Source organism: Ambystoma mexicanum, chromosome 5q (assembly GCF_040938575.1).
Source record: "Ambystoma mexicanum isolate Mex_15411 chromosome 5q, UKY_AmexF1_1, whole genome shotgun sequence".
NCBI classification, from domain to species: domain Eukaryota; kingdom Metazoa; phylum Chordata; class Amphibia; order Caudata; family Ambystomatidae; genus Ambystoma; species Ambystoma mexicanum.
Window position 1 is genome coordinate 1,315,481,225 of NC_090933.1, and position 13,676 is coordinate 1,315,494,900.

The 13,676-nt window shown below is 50.7% G+C and overlaps 1 protein-coding gene across 1 annotated transcript in view; it reads left to right on the plus strand.

Moving 5' to 3' along the window:
* Positions 1-13,676, plus strand: part of LOC138498499 (zinc finger protein 850-like) — a 441,476-nt gene that overhangs the window by 100,960 nt on the left and 326,840 nt on the right. The window lies entirely within an intron of this gene.

Here is a 13,676-nt window from a genome sequence, read left to right on the forward strand (position 1 = left end):
ACTGTTCTGAGCGAGTAGGACATCGCTTCATCACATCCAGCGCAGCACAGATAGTTCTTACATTGAGCTGAATCCACACTGGTCTGAGCGAGTAGGGCATTGCTTTATCACATCCAGCGCAGCACAGAGAGTTCCTACATTGAGCTGAATCCACACTGTTCTGAGCGAGTAGGGCATCGCTTCATCACATCCAGCGCAGCACAGATAGTTCCTACATTGAGCTGAATCCACACTGTTCTGAGCAAGTAGGGCATCGCTTCATCACATCCAGCGCAGCACAGATAGTTCCTACATTGAGCTGAATCCACACTGGTCTGAGCGAGTAGGGCATCGCTTCATCACATCCAGCGCAGCACAGATAGTTCCTACATTGAGCTGAATCCACACTGGTCTGAGCGAGTAGGGCATCGCTTCATCACATCCAGCACAGCACATATAGTTCCTACATTGATCTGCATCCACACTGGTCTGAGCGAGTAGGACATCCCTTCATCACATCCAGCGCAGCACAGATAGTTCCTACATTGAGCTGAATCCACACGCTGAATCCACAATGGTCTGAGCGAGTAGGGCATCGCTTCATCACATCCAGCGCAGCACAGATAGTTCCTACATTGAGCTGACTCCACACTGTTCTGAGCGAGTAGGGCATCGCTTCATCACATCCAGCGCAGCACAGATAGTTCCTACATTGAGCTGAATCCACACTGTTCTGAGCGAGTAGGGCATCGCTTCATCACATCCAGCGCAGCACAGATAGTTCCTACATTGATCTGAATCCACACTGGTCTGAGCGAGTAGGACATCCCTTCATCACATCCAGCGCAGCACAGATAGTTCCTACATTGAGCTGAATCCACACGCTGAATCCACACTGTTCTGAGCGAGTAGGGCATCGCTTCATCACATCCAGCGCAGCACAGATAGTTCCTACATTGAGCTGAATCCACACTGTTCTGAGCGAGTAGGGCATCGCTTCATCACATCCAGCGCAGCACAGATAGTTCCTACATTGAGCTGAATCCACACTGTTCTGAGCGAGTAGGACATCGCTTCATCACATCCAGCGCAGCACAGATAGTTCCTACATTGAGCTGAATCCACACTGGTCTGAGCGAGTAGGGCATCCCTTCATCACATCCAGCGCAGCACAGATAGTTCCTACATTGAGCTGAATCCACACTGGTCTGAGCGAGTAGGGCATCGCTTCATCACATCCAGCGCAGCACAGATAGTTCCTACATTGAGCTGAATCCACACTGTTCTGAGCGAGTAGGACATCGCTTCATCACATCCAGCGCAGCACAGATAGTTCCTACATTGAGCTGAATCCACACTGTTCTGAGCGAGTAGGACATCGCTTCATCACATCCAGCGCAGCACAGATGGTTCCTACATTGAGCTGAATCCACACTGGTCTCAGCGAGTAGGGCATCCCTTCATCACATCCAGCGCAGCACAGATAGTTCCTACATTGAGCTGAATCCACACTGGTCTGAGCGAGTAGGGCATCGCTTCATCACATCCAGTGCAGCACAGATAGTTCCTACATTGAGCTGAATCCACACTGTTCTGAGCGAGTAGGGCATCGCTTCATCACATCCAGCGCAGCACAGATAGTTCCTACATTGAGCTGAATCCACACTGGTCTGAGCGAGTAGGGCATCGCTTCATCACATCCAGCGCAGCACAGATAGTTCCTACATTGAGCTGAATCCACACTGGTCTGAGCGAGGAGGGCATCGCTTCATCACATCCAGCGCAGCACAGATAGTTCCTACATTGAGCTGAATCCACACTGTTCTGAGCGAGTAGGGAATCGCTTCATCACATCCAGCGCAGCACAGATAGTTCCTACATTGAGCTGAATCCACACTGGTCTGAGCGAGTAGGGCATCGCTTCATCACATCCAGCGCAGCACAGATAGTTCCTACATTGAGCTGAATCCACACTGGTCTGAGCGAGGAGGGCATCGCTTCATCACATCCAGCGCAGCACAGATAGTTCCTACATTGAGCTGAATCCACACTGTTCTGAGCGAGTAGGGAATCGCTTCATCACATCCAGCGCAGCACAGATAGTTCCTACATTGAGCTGAATCCACACTGGTCTGAGCGAGTAGGGCATCGCTTCATCACATCCAGCGCAGCACAGATAGTTCCTACATTGATCTGCATCGACACTGGTCTGAGCGAATAGGACATCGCTTCATCAAATCCAGCGCAGCACAGATAGTTCTTACATTGGTCTGCATCGACACTGGTCTGAGCAAATAGGACATCGCTTCATCAAATCCAGCGCAGCACAGATAGTTCCTACATTGATCTGAATCCACATTGGTCTGAGCCATTTGGACCTATCAGATAAATATGTGGGACAATGAAAAACAAAATGCACTCCCACCCTCGATCTTGCTGGGACAGAAAGGACATAAGGATGAGGATAAATAATTCTTGTCCAGTTTGGCAGTAAACTGAGCAGGTGGCAAGATTCCGAGGTGAAACTTGGTGAAAATGCTTTTCGACTTGAGTGATAATCAAGATACGATTCCAGGCCCCAATTTGTCTTGACTAACAAATAGTTTGTTTCCATGCTTCCTTCATAACAAGTGTCCATCATCTGTCCCCAAACCCAGCCATTGAAATGGTTCTTGACCCTACACACGTTCATGATGCCTGAGTAGCCAAGATCCGAAACTGCCATTAGCGATTCACTGGCATGAAGAACATCAGATGGGAAATAAGGCGGATATCCAATTCATTGGCCTTCAAAGAGCAAACTGGAACAGATGAGGTGGCGATCAATGGCATCGCCTGAGACAACTCGAATCATGGATGATATGTAGACTCAGATGCACATCTCGAGGCCTAAACAAAGAGCATGAAATGCATGTTCTTTTGTGACTTTAACACGTCTATCCAGTATTGACATGGCGATATGTGTATATTGCATGATTACTAGTCTCCCTAACTCATTATTGCATAGATTGTATCTTTTGTGACACTTCATCATAGTTTAGACAGAATGATGGTCCTTCATATTCACCAAAATATTTTATTTTACAAATGACTTAACACACAGGTTGAACCTGTGAGCAACATGAAGATTACATGTTGTAATTTAATCTGATGAGCGGTCTGATCTGAATGCAGGATCGTTCTTTAACCACATTTCCAAAATTAAATGCAAATGTTTCAGAGGAGGGCTGTTTACTACATGGCCATTCCTATATGGGTGGCCGAGGTTGACTGTATGCGCATGTCTTCATGCAGTAATTCATGGTGACAACCAGTCTTCTCACCACATTTTAAGAGCATTACTTATGCACTCACCACTTTCTAATAAAATGGCTAAACCAACCGCATTTCGAATGGAGTGGTTCCTCCAATGTATTGCTGCTTCGGAAGTTTTTTTGGTAGAGAGTGTCCTGCGTCGATGTCCCTCTAGGGCTTCTGTCAAAGGTGACGTCATCGGATGTTATAAGTAGGACGCAAGGCGCCCGTAGCCTCAGTGCTGTTTTTTCTGCAAACGTGTTTGCTTCGTGAAACTTGGCACGCCTCGAGTACTTACTTCGAGATGTCTTCATCTTCTACCCCTTCGACCCCGTGGTTGGGCTTTAAGCGGTGCAAGGACTGTACGTCCAAGATGTCCCTCACGGACCTGCAATGTGTCTGCTTGTGGTGTCTGGGTGAGAGCCACGACACCGACGACTGCGCGAAGTGCCAGTCGTTGACTGCTAAGGCCTTGCAGGAGCAGAAGGGGAAGTTGCAGGTAGGTCGGGCTCCCAAGCCCCGTAAATCTATTTCCAAAACAGGTCTTTCCACCGATGACTTGAGGGATGAATCTCCCCGTCGGTGGGAGTCCCGGGGATCTTGGTCCTGGAATGGGTCTCATCACTCATCCGCCTCGTCGCGGCATGCCCGGAAGCGGCGTCATCAGTCGCCTTCCCCTTTCTCGACGGATGATGGCTCCACGAGGAAGGTAGCTTTCCCAACGAAATCCTTCACCCCGGAGGAATGGAAGCGTTCAGGGAGCAGATGTTGGGCACTGCCCCGTCTGCGCCTTCGAAAGATCCAAAGTTCGTACGCCTTTAGGCTCGAGCGGTAGGCACGATAAGCATCGGGAACCATCTTGGTCCCCTTTGGAATAGGAACCCATTGATCTCCAGAGACGTGCCAGATTCAGGTCGCAGTCCTCGTCCCCGGCGAGACCGTCGAAGCCTGTGAAGGTGTTTAGAAAGGCGTCGGATCCATCTGGGGCTCCTGTTGGGGCGGTGCCCTCGGACCGGCCCTCGGTGCCGTTGTGAACGCCAAAACCCTTGTCGCCATTGTCGATGCCATCAGGGCCTGCAGGCCTGGCTTTGCTGGCAGAGGCTCCCAAGGCTGTGGAACCTGCGAGGAAGGCTCTGTCCAAGTCTATGAGGCCCTCTGTCGACTCCAAACCTACTGCCAGGCCCCAGAGAGAGTTCTTTCACTCTCTTCATGACATCTTTGAGGATGAGGAGAGGTGTGAGGTGAGGTTGGAGCCTTTTGAGGATCCTGATGTCATTCCTGAGGCTACTGATGTGGGTTCTCGGTGGACAGTCACTTGGAAGATCTGCGTCAGTCCTTGCATGACGCCAGTGGCCTGGATACGTCTCCAGAGATGGATTTTGGTAGGCCTGAGCCTGGAGCTGATGCAGAGTCCTCCTATTGGAGGTTGATGTCGAGGGTCACTGAGTACCTTGGGTGGTCATGCCCTCCAGTTGAGTTTGTTCAAGGCGACCTGACTGATATTTTGGATCAGGGTCCATCCTCTGACCTAGTTTTGCCTTTCCATGCTGCCTTTCAGAAGAGAGTGGCGGCGGCTTGGACCGCCCCGGTGTCTCTTTCGCCGGTGAATAAGTCGCTGGCTAAGAAATACCGCCCATCCAGTGGCGACCCCAGCTACCTATCCACTCACACCACTCCTGAGAGTTTGTGGGTTCAGGCAGCCACGGCCACCTCGAGGCAGGCTGTGTACCCTACCATCCTTCCGGATAGGGACGACAAGCGCTTTGATGGATGGGCACGCAAGGTGTTTTCTGCGGGGAGTATGGCCCTTAAATCGGCCAACTCCACATGTGCCTTAGCCAAGTTTACCCACACTCTGTGGAATTGTGTCTCTCTTTCGGCTGAGCATATTCCCAAGGGATGGCTTCCTTGCCCTTGTTCAAGATGGCAAGGATGCTATGTGTGAGTCCCTTCAGTCTGGGTTGGACACAGCAGATAGTGTGAGCCGGTCCATGGCTGCGAGCACCGCGATACGCAGGTTTGCGTGGTTGCGGAAGTCGGGGTTTGCACCGGATGTGCAGTCCCGTCTCCTCAACATGCCCTTTGACGGCTCTCATTTGTTTGGCAGCAAGGTTGACGAGAGCTTTGAGAGGTTGCAGACCTCCAAAGCAGCTGCTAAGTCTTTGGGCACTGCTGGGCGTCAATCTCCGCCTTTTCGTCCTAGGGGACAGCAGTGGAGGGGTTCCTTTCGTTACTACTCCTCTTTTGATAGAGCGAGAGGGGCAGCCGCTCAAAGGGGCCAACGTAAAGGTCCTCAAGGTGGAAAAGGACGTGGTGCCAAAGCTGCTCCAGCAGTTGCCTCTTTCCCCTCAGGTGCTGCCGCAGCCGCTCCAAAACTGCTATCAGGCCTTTTGCCATTGTTCGCCCGTTGGGGGCAGACTGGTACAGCATCTGACAGAATGGAGAGCCATTACTTCAGATGCATGGGTCCTGGAGACAGTTGCCCATGGATACTGCCTACCCTTCCAAACTTGGCCTCACACAATCCACCAGGGAAACTTTCTTTGAAGGTTCCCGACCCACTCCTTGTGCAGGAGATATTAACTCTGCTAGAGAAAGGCACTATAGAGGAAGGAGAGGGACAAGGGATGGTATTCCCCATATTTTTTGATTCCCAAGAAATACAGGGCACTGAGACCCATCTTGGACTTGCGTTTCTTGTACAAGTTCCTAAGGAAGGACAAGTTCAAGATGGTCACTCTTTCTCAGGTCCGTCAGGCCCTTCGACTACAGGGTTGGTTGGTGTCACTGGACCTCCAGGATGCTTATTTACATGTGCCGATCCATCTGAAGCACAGGAAATACCTGATGTTCGCCGTTGCCGACTCGCACTTTCAGTTTCTGGTTCTGCCGTTCAGATTGACCTCCGCACCGAGGGTCTTCACCAAGCTGATGGTGGTGGTGGCAGCATACCTCAGGAGGGGCGGGGGGGATTTAAGTCTACCCCTACCTGGACGATTGGCTGAACAGGGCGCGTTCTCCCTTGGATCATCTCAACGTCACCTGCCATTCCCTTCACAGGCTGGGTTTCTCCCTCAATTTCAAGATGTTGCACCTGACACCTTCCCAACAGCTCCAGTACATCAGGGCTGTGTTGGACACGTCCTTGGGGAAGTGCTCACCACCCAAGGTGAGGGCTCATCACATTGTACAGACGGTCCACAAGTTTTAACATGCCCAGAGTCTCGCGGCTTTCGAATTCTTAAGGTTGCTCGGCCTCATGGCATCCTGCATTTTCCTGATGCCAGAGGCGACTGCGGATGAGATCCCTTCAATGGGCGCTCCGGACGCAGTGGTCCCATGTCGGATTTCCTGCAGATTCGGTTGGCAGTCTCACAGTATCTTCTGTGGTGGGCCAGCGAAGTGAATCTGATGAAAGTGGAGCCGTTTTGGCAACCTTGGCCGGAGGGAACAGTGGTGACGGATGCTTCCCTCACAGGATGGGGGCCTCACACCAACAGGCTGACTGCTTGCGGTCACTGGTCTTCGTCAGAGTCCAGACTTCACATAAATATCTTGGAGCTGCGGGCAGTCAGGTTAGCCCTGCAGGTTTTTATGCCCTCGGTACGCGGGAAAAGTGTCCTGATCACGACGGACAACACAGTGTCCATGCATTACCTCAACAAGAAGGGGAGTGTAGGGTCTCTGCTGCTGTGCAGAGAGGCGATGCAGCTCTGGTTCTGGGTGATACAGCACAGCATCTCGCTCTCAGCAGTTCATCTGGCGGGCGACAAGAATGCAGCGGCAGACGCTCTGAGCAGGCAGGGCGTGGTCTCCCACGAGTGGGAGCTAGCTCAGGAAGTTATTCAAGAGATCTTCGCCCTTTGGGGAACCCCTCAAGTAGATCTGTTCATGACCGGTGCGAACCAGAAGTGCGAAGCATATTGCTCGATGACATTTCCTTAAAGAGGAGCTTTAGGGGATGCGTTCGTCATGGATTGGTCCTTCCCACTGCTGTACGCATTCCCTCCTGTCCCCGTCATTGCTCCAGTTCTACGGAGGTTGCGGAGGTTCGGGTCTCACATGATTCTCATTGCTCCGGATTGGGCCCGGAGAGCATGGTACCCGGACCTTCTGGAAATGTCCATCTGTCCTCCACGCAGTCTTCCATACAGGGAGGATCTTCTCTCGCAGGAGGGGGGTCAGGTTCTCCATCCAGAAGTCAGGACTCTCCACCTTCATGCTTGCTTTATGAAAGGTTGAGGCATAAGGATCGGGACCTCCCGGATTACGTGATGGAGGTGCTGCTTTTGGCCCGGCGGCCGGCAACCAAATCTCTGTACCATTGGCGTAGGTTCTGCGACTGGTGCAAGGAACGCAATGTTGATGCTTTTCAGTGTCCCATTCCGATAGTTCCTTCTTTCTTGCTTTTGTTGGCCTACAAGGGGCTACAAGTGGGTACCATTAAAGGTTACCTGGCGGCGCTGTCTATTTTCAAGGGGTCGTCTGACGAATGTTCTTACTTTAAGATTCCTTTGGTTGCCCAGTTTCTCAAAGTTTCTCAAAAGGCTACTGAACTTGTTCGTTCGCAAGGGCCAGTTCAAAATGGTCACTCTAGCCAAGATCCGGCAAGCGCTCGAGCTGCAGGACTGGTTGGTTTCTCTGGATCTTCAGGACACCTACTTCCATTTGCTTATTCATATCAAGCACAGGAAGTGCTTGAATTTCGTGGTGGGTCAAGAACATTACCAATTCAGGGTCCTGTCATTAGATCTTTCACCAGCACCCAGGGTTTTCACCAAGATGCTGGCAGTGGCTCTACTCAGGCAGGAGGGCATGCGTGTCTTTCCCTACCTGGACAACTGGAGTTAGTGTCGGAACATATACTCTGTACATGCACACACTTACACAGTTTGGGCTTTTCCCTGAACTTCAAAAAGTCTCAGGTTCTGCAGTCCCAGTCTCTCCGATTTATCGGGCAAGTCTTGGACACTCACCTGGGTAGGGATTTCCTGCCTGAAGATTGAGTAGCAATAAGTTTCTAGATGATCAATCTACTTCAATTACAGACACAAGTCTGAACATCTGCCTTCCTACACTTCTGGGCCTCCTAGTGGTACCAGAGTCAAGGCTGAGCATGAGATTGCATCAGTGGTTTCTTTATTGCCAATGGTCGCAGTTCCAGAGCCATACATCGGACCTGGTGGTCTTGAGTCAGTGGCTCAGGACCTAGCATGGTGGGCCAGGTGAGACAATTTGCTGAAACACGCATTGTTTCAGCAACCTTGGCCCCAGGTGACGATGGACACAGACACATCTCTGACCGGATGGGGTGCTCACTTGTCAGATCCTATGGTGAGCGGACTGTCTTCTGTGGATTCTCGGAAGCACATCAACTTGCTTGAGTTGGGAGTGATCAGGCGGGCCTTGGTCACTTTCTTCCCCTATGTAAAACACAAGACTGTGTTGATCCTGATGGACAACACAGTGGCCATGTATTACCTCAACAAACGAGGTGGCTTCAGTGGCGCTCGGTAATCCCAACCCCATGCAAGTGCTGATACTGACCCCACCAGCGTAAGTAGAGCCTCCAGGCTCGGTGCCGAAGAAGTTGGCCCAGTCTTCAAAACCAGGACCTTCCCGTGAGCCACAGGCCTTGATCCTTCTCGAGGCACCCTCAGCTCTCAACGCTCGACCAGCATCGGCAGCCACTCCGACGTCAAAGGATAAGCAACCGACATGAGTATCAGCAATCAACCCTTTGTCCTGCTTGCCCAGACTGATTTCTTCAGCTCCATGGCGCAGATATTGACGGGGACGATCATGGCGACATCGACCCTATATATTCATGGGCTAGTGCAGTTGTTTATTTTGACGACCAGGCAGACCTCCTGTCATTGGTTCAAGGGCTGCATGATGCCATTGGGTTTGACAAATCCCTGGATGCTGAGTTACAACAGACTCAGCCATACACTCATGGCCATGCTAAATTCAGGTTTCTGGTAGACAGAATGATTGACACTTCCGCAGTGCCAGACCAGGGGTATCAGTTGACTGATATCTTGGAAGAAGGTGCCACTATGCCACTGAAACAGGCTATAGCCGAACCAGTCACCTCCTTGTTCCAGCTGCCCTGCTCTATCCCTGCAGCTAGCTCTACGTTGACTGGCAAGTACAGGCCAGCAAGAGGATATCCATCCTTTTTGTTCTCTCATCCTTCCCCAGAGGGATTAGTTGTACAGGCGGCCATGGTCTCCACCAGGGCACTTTAGTATACCTCAAATCTGCCTCCTGACAGTGAGGGCATGAGAGTGGATGCGGTTGCTAAGAAAATATTCACCTCTGGCAGCATGGCCTTAAGGCCACTAATGTTTCATGTGGGTTTCCCAAATACTCCTTTGGCCTCTGGAAGGCGATGGAGCACACAGCCCAGTATATCCCTGAGGGGGAGCTGCAAGATGGTTTTACACAGCTGGTGGATGATGGGAAGGAGGTGGCCAAGCAGTTGTTACAAGGAGGCCTGGTCATGGCAGACAGCATTGGCAGATCCATGGGGTCGGCAGTGGTACTTAGGAGCAGGCCTACCTGTGCTCCTCGTGGTTTTTCCCTAATATCCAGAATAGGTTGCTGGATCCTTTTGACAGGGATTTCCTCTTCGGTTCAAAGGCAGATGAACCCCGGGAGATGTTCAAGGAGTCGAAGCTTGCCACAAAATCGCTGGGCCTAGCTGCGCAGCCGGCCAATCCTGCCTTTTGGCTTTGTTTCTAGGGGCAGGGGCTACATACATTATGTCACTTATGGCAGGAGGCGCAGCTCCCACAAACCAGGCAGGGGCAAAAGTATTTCTCACCCACAGGGGCAGAGGGGCTTCCAGAGAGCTCCATTCTCAAAGCAGTTTTGTTTCCCCTCCCAAAACTCGGTGGTTGGAGGACGGCTGTCCGAGCATTGGCCCCAATGGTGGGAGATTACCTCCAATGCCTGCGCCCTGGAGCTGGTGCAGTGGGGCTGTCTGCCCTTCTTAAGAAAACCTCCATGCCAACCGGAACAGGATCTCCAGGAAGAACAGTGGGCCCTGTTGTTGAAGGGTGCCGTGAAAGAGGTACCGTCCGAGCAGAGATCGTCAGGCTGGTATTCCCGGTATTTTCCTTTGTTACCCAAAAAGGGAGGAGGTCTCCGTCCCATTTTGGACCTCAAGGCCTTCAAGAAGTTCCTGAGGAAAGACATTCAAGATAGTGAAATTATGCACACTCGCTAGTTGGCTGGTGTCCATAGATCTTCAGGACACTTATTTCCATGTGCCCATATATCAGAAGCACAGGTGGTTCATGAGGTTCCTCATAGGAGACAAGCACTATCAGTTCAAGGTGCTCCCCTTAGGGTTGACCTACGCACCAAGGGTTTTCACTAAGCTCATGGCAGTAATCGCAGCTCACCTTAGGAGATCCAGTGTCCACGTATTCCCGTACTTGGATGACTGGCTGATCTGAGGGAGGTTGGCTGAGCAGATCTAGTCTCACCTCAGGGACACCACTCCACAGGTAGGGCTTCTCCAGGAACTTGCAGAAGTCTGTGAGAAACCTGAAGGTGTCTCCCTGGCCAAACAGCCCTGGTTTGGTTTACCTCTTTCCTCTCGGACCAACCCTCCTAGAACCAACTTGGGTCCTTCTCTCCTCTTTCTCACTCTCTACCTGTGGTGTTCCCCAAGGATCTAACCTTTATTCCAGGCTGTTCAACCAATACCTGGCATCTCTCGCCCACTACATTGCTGCTCTCTGCTTCAACTTTCAGTGCTATGCGGATGACACTAAGCTCGTTTTCAGGCTCCCCTCTACCGCCTCTTCTGCCTCTCTCACCTTGGATTGATCTTCCTACTCAAGCTCTTCGCCCCTCCACCTCCAACTCCTTGAGGGTCAGTCGCTTCTCCAAACAATGAGTTGGGAGTAGATCTCTTTCTTCGGCAGGCGCCTCCCTCTGGAACAGCCTCCCTGCCTCTCTCAAACTTGAGCAGAACCATCTCCGGTTCTGGAAGCACCTCAAGTCCTTCCTCTTTGCTTCCGCCGTTCTCTCTTGCTCTCCCCTGCTGATCTCCTGTCTGACACTGGACTGGTCACCTGGCTACCCTCAGAATGAATTCCGACCCAAGTCCCTGCCCGCCCAGTTGCACACGTGCACTGCCTCCTGGCATCCCTTGCACAAACAGTCCCATTACCTGCACTTATTGGACACCTGCTGTCTGCAGTTTAACCCTCGCACTTGCCACCTGCTGGCTGCACTACTTGTTGGTATTGATCCCTTGTAAGGCACTCTCCTATCCTCTCCTTCCCCTGGCACTCCTCCGCCCCCTGCCTTGCACTTGTGCAATCTCAATGTCACTAGGCCAAGTAAGATCGTTGTCTTTGTCCTCCCTCTGCTTCCCCTCCTTTGCCTCGCCGCACCTTGTGACACTTGTGTATAGGCGTGTTATAAATATCATATCAATGCAGAAAGGGGGGACGTTGGCCATAAAAGGCACAATGTGCTAGACAACACCTTAGACCCAATGTGAGAGGTCACAGGCAGCCATTGTGGACTGTAATGAAACAGTGTGATGTGGCCACATTTCTCAACGCCTGAAAGAAGCAGGAGGTTGGCACTTTCTGTGCCACCTGAAGTTAGTCACATATGCCAGGGAACTCGGAAAAAATTGAATTGCCATAATCTAATCTGGAAATAATTAGCGTTATAGCAACTGACATCAGAGTATAAAGGTTAAGAAAAGGGACGTTATTCTACAACTTAATGTGGAAATAAACTGGTGACCAACCTGGGGCGTCCGAGAGGCAAGTGAGAGCACACAGTCAATTCTGACACCCAGGTAAATGGCATGAGCGCCAAGCTCGGAGGAAGGACAGGGAAGCATGTCAAGTGCCTGGTGCAAACCCAACACCCAATATACAGATTTGGAAGAGCTCAGCTTAGTCAGTGAGAAACCAGTCACCTGTTCAGTTATCAGACAGCTCTGAAAGTTAGTGATACCTTTGCTGAGCTCCCAAATAAGTGTAAGAGGATCAGAGGGTTGCGACTGCAGAGTCGGAATCTGTAGGAGTAGATTAGTCAGGCCACAGGCAGAAGAGAACATGTCAAGGAGAGAGGATAAGGCCGAACCCTAGGGCACACCACATCCTGTTAATCAGGGACTCTGATATCAAATGACGCATCATACCTGCTTATGTTCCATTAGCTTGGAAGGATTGTAAAAAGGAAAAGGCAGAGTCCCTGAGGCAGGCATCTCTTAGACCAAGTAAGATTAATGGTCAAAGGCTGAGTCCCTGATGCAAGCATATCTTAGTCATTGACCATTAGATCCTAATTAGTCTGAGTCCCTGATGCAGGCATCTCTTAGCCATTGACCATTAGATCTTCCTTGGTCTGAGTTCCTGATGCAGGCATCTCTTAGACCAAGGAAGATCTAATGGTCAGTGGCTGAGTTCCTGATGCAGGCATCTCTTAGACCAAGGAAGATCTAATGGTTAAAGGCTGAGTCCCTGATGCAGGCATATCTTAGTCATTGACCATTAGATCCTAATTAGTCTGAGTCCCTGATGCAGGCATCTCTTAGACCAAGGAAGATCTAATGGTCAATGGCTGAGTTCCTGATGCAGGCATCTCTTAGACCAAGGAAGATCTAATGGTCAAAGGCTGAGTCCCTGATGCAGGCATATCTTAGTCATTGACCATTAGATCCTAATTAGTCTGAGTCCCTGATGCAGGCATCTCTTAGACCAAGGAAGATCTAATGGTCAATGGCTGAGTTCCTGATGCAGGCATCTCTTAGACCAAGGAAGATCTAATGGTCAAAGGCTGAGTCCCTGATGCAGGCATATCTTAGTCATTGACCATTAGATCCTAATTAGTCTGAGTCCCTGATGCAGGCATCTCTTAAACCAAGGAAGATCTAATGGTCAATGGCTGAGTTCCTGATGCAGGCATCTCTTAGACCAAGGAAAATCTAATGGTCAATGGCTGAGTCCCTGATGCAGACATATCTTAGCCATTGACCATTAGATCCTAATTAGTCTGAGTCCCTGATGCAGGCATCTCTTAGACCAAGGACGATCTAATGGTCAATGGTTGAGTTCCTGATGCCGGCATCTCTTACACCAAGGAATATATAATGGTCAATGGATGAAGCCCTGATGCAGGCATCTTTTAGACCAAAGTAGATCTAATGGTCAATGGCCGAGTCCCAGATGCAGAGATATCTTAGGCATTGACCATTAGATCCTAATTAGTCCGTGTCCCTGATGCAGGCATCTCTTAGACCAAGGTAGATCTAATGGTCAACGGATGAAGCCCTGATGCAGGCCTCTCTTAGACTAAGGAAGATGTAATGGTCAATAGTGAATTCCCTGATGCAGACATCTCTTAGACCAAGGAAGATCTAA